General features: G+C 34.3%; 1 protein-coding gene across 1 annotated transcript in view; it reads left to right on the top strand.

The window, feature by feature from the left end:
• Positions 1 to 3426, top strand: part of LOC106464522 (cubilin-like) — a 14402-nt gene that overhangs the window by 1098 nt on the left and 9878 nt on the right. The window lies entirely within an intron of this gene.

The following is a 3426-nucleotide window of genomic DNA, read 5'->3' as shown; positions in this document are numbered from 1 at the left end:
TAAAATAACGGTAATGGTAATTTCTTTTCAGGCACATTGAGCTACTATATTAAGAGCAAAAACACCAAAACAGACGGTTTTTTGCACAATAAAAGGTAAAATATTCATTATTACTTACAGCCGACTAGTTTGCTGAATATATTCTAAGCTAACACTGTAGATATTAGCTACCATCATCAGGGCTAATATTTAGTGTTAGCTTAGAATATATTCAGCAAACTAGTCGGCTGTAAGTAATAATATATATTTACCTTTTATTCTGCCAAAAAAACGTCGGTTTGTGTGTTTTTTACTCTTAACGGTTATGATATTGACCTTTGACTTTTAGACACAAAACTATTTAATTTATTGCCATGATAAAGGTTACGCAGCTGTTAGAGTCAGTTATGAAAAAAAACAAAACACAGTGACATTAGCTGGATAATGAACTCAAAAGAATTTTTTTTACAGTTTATCTGTGCAACCACCTATCGCTGCTTCACGTGAACAATACACAAGTACAAGAAGTAAAGAGAAAACAAACGTCACATCCGCATTAGCTGGATAAGTCCTGAATTTCTATTGTTGATTACATATGCTGTCTCGTTATCTCTCTCCCCTGCATAGTAAATAAAACCAGCATTAAAATCACGACAGTAGCTAGCTATGAGGACACCGAGTTCGTGTACTCTGTTGTTGTTTTTTTTGTTTCTTTTTTGGCTTCTTTCACACACACACACACACACACACACACACATATATATATATATATATATAATTGGAAGTTATAGCTCGAAACCCAAGTTGGGTCTCGGTAGAATATTGGTTCTGGTCATGGTGCTGATTAAAATAGCTGGAGATAAGAGAACCCGTTTATCTACAGTGTGTTTTTGTTTGTTTTTTATCTGGCCTACAACTCAAGAAGACTAAAGTTCAGAGTGATGTTAGCAAATTAATTATTATGAAACATAACGGTTATTTATACAATGGCTTGGTGTTCGACTCGTAGTTTATGAGTCGTGGGTTCGAATCCCGTCACCGAACATGCTCGCCCTTTGAGCCGTTGGGGCGTTATAATGTGACGGTCAGTCGCACTATTCGTTAGTAAAAGAGTAGCCCAAGAGTTGGCGGTGGGTGGTGATGACTAGCTGTCTTCCCTCTAGTCTTTCACTGCTAAATTAGGGATGGCTAGCGCAGATAGCCCTCGTGTAGCTTTGCGCGAAATTCAAAACAAAGAAACACATTTATGGAACGTTCACCAAAATAACTACCCGTTGTGTTTGGACGAAATACTTAACTCAGCAATTTAGAAGTTTGTCTTCAAGAGTGGAGTAACGTGGGGAATGTTTTATTAAATACCACCATTAGGACTATATATGAAAGTTAGTCTTTCGGCAAAAACAAAAAAAGAACAAAAAAAACATCGATGTCTGAGCCACTGTTTATAGAAACAAGAGCATGATAAACATACAAAACTGCAGGGGCTATGTTGCTAAATAATAAGTCTGTTGTTTTTTAACGCAAATACACAAATTGGGCTATCTACGCCCTGTATACCGCGGGGAACCGAACTCTGGATTTTAGTATTGTAAATCTGTAAGCTTACTGCTGACCCATTGGGGTACAAATAACAAGTAAAGATAAGAAACTGTAGAGATAAGATCTTATTATACTCTGCTAACAAAGAAACCTGCGTTTTTAGAATTGATAACAAAGAAACATTTAGTAACAGTACTAATTTAACCAGTAGAGTGTGTTAGAAAAATACGTTTTACCAATTACAGTTAATAAAGTACAGTAATATAGTTAACTTGATATTGAACATTCAGTGCAAATAAAAGCTGAGAAAAAAATGCTCATTTCGTTTTGAAATACCATTCTCGTGTTCTCCTTAATTTTAGTACGATTCTGGTTGTGACATTTTCATTCAGAGTCACTTTTAGTGGTGCATAGTTTATGTTGAGTGGAAAATATTTTAAAATATTCAAAAGAGATGATTTTTCTGGCGATACTGAATTCAAGTTTTTGTTAATAACGTGATATTTAATTTGTTGAATCCTACAGAGCTAATAACGACCAGGTCGTGAATCAAGTATAGATTCCAATGGTTGGATCTGAGAGCTAAGAGAAAAAAAAAATGTATAGTTTCCAATAGTTGAATATGTAGAGCTAAGATAAAAAAACATATAGTTCCAATGGTTGGATCTGAAACTAAGGGAAAAATGTATGGCCTAAAACAGAAAATATGGAAATACAATTATACTAAAAAAGGTCTGTGGTATCGAGCCTTATTTATTAAAGGTGAAAGTTCAATCAGCACAGGCTTTTCACTGTCTCTAACAAGATAGTTCCAGGTTAAACCTTGGACTATGGCAAACACCGTATGATCTCACTATGGAGGAATAAGCAGATAATTAGATCATAAGATTACTGTTTTGTTAGCAGGATATGATCTAGCGTTACCTACTTAACGTTCTTTTTCTTAGAAACCAATTTGATTCCCCAGCCTAATTAACAAAATATTAGTTGGCTGTATCTCTGTGTGAAGAGTGTTGTTGACGCTTTACATCACTCAAGTTTGGTAAGTTGGGGTTTAGTTAACAGTTTACATTATTCAAGTTTGGTAAGTGGGGGTTTAGTTAACAGTTTACATTACTTATAGTTGGTAAGCTGGGGTTTAGTTAATAGTTTACATTACTCATATTTGGTAAGTTGGGGTTTACTTAATAGTTTACATTACTCATATTTGGTAAGTTGGGGCTTAGTTGACAGTTTACATTACTCATAGTTGGTAAGCTGGGGTTTAGTTAATAGTTTACATTACTCATATTTGGTAAGTTGGGGTTTAGAACTAAACCCCAACTTACCAAATATGAGTAACGTAAACTGATAACTAAACCCCAACTTACCAAATATGAGTAATGTAAACTATTAACTAAACCCCAGCTTACCAACTATGAGTAATGTAAACTGTTAATCCTCAACTTACCAAACTCAAGTATTGTAAAGTGTTAAGTACATTCATAAGACGAAAATTGAAAATATTAAACTGTTAACAACACATACAACACACCAAATGTGAGTAATGTAAACTGTCAACTAAACCCCAACTTATCAAATATGAGTAAAGGAAACTGTTAAGTAAAGCCCAACTTACTAAATATGAGTAATGTAAACTGTTAAGTAAACCCCAATTTACCAAATATGAGTAATGTAAACTGTCAACTAAACCCCAACTTATCAAATTAAGTAAAGTAAACTATTAACTAAATCCCAACTTACCAACTATGAGTAATGTGAACTGTTAACTAAACCCCAGCTTACCAACTATGAGTAATGTAAACTGTTTGTAGATAATAGTTTGCAGTAAAGAAGTTTGGCAGGTTGAGGATGTAGATAATAGTTTGCAGTAAAGAAGTTTGGCAGGTTGAGGCGTACAGTTAACTG

Source organism: Limulus polyphemus, unplaced genomic scaffold (genome assembly GCF_000517525.1).
Source record: "Limulus polyphemus unplaced genomic scaffold, Limulus_polyphemus-2.1.2 Scaffold1675, whole genome shotgun sequence".
In the NCBI taxonomy this organism is placed as follows: Eukaryota; Metazoa; Arthropoda; class Merostomata; order Xiphosura; family Limulidae; genus Limulus; species Limulus polyphemus.
The sequence above is the reverse complement of the archived record's forward strand: the minus strand, read 5'-3'. Positions and strand labels throughout refer to the sequence as shown.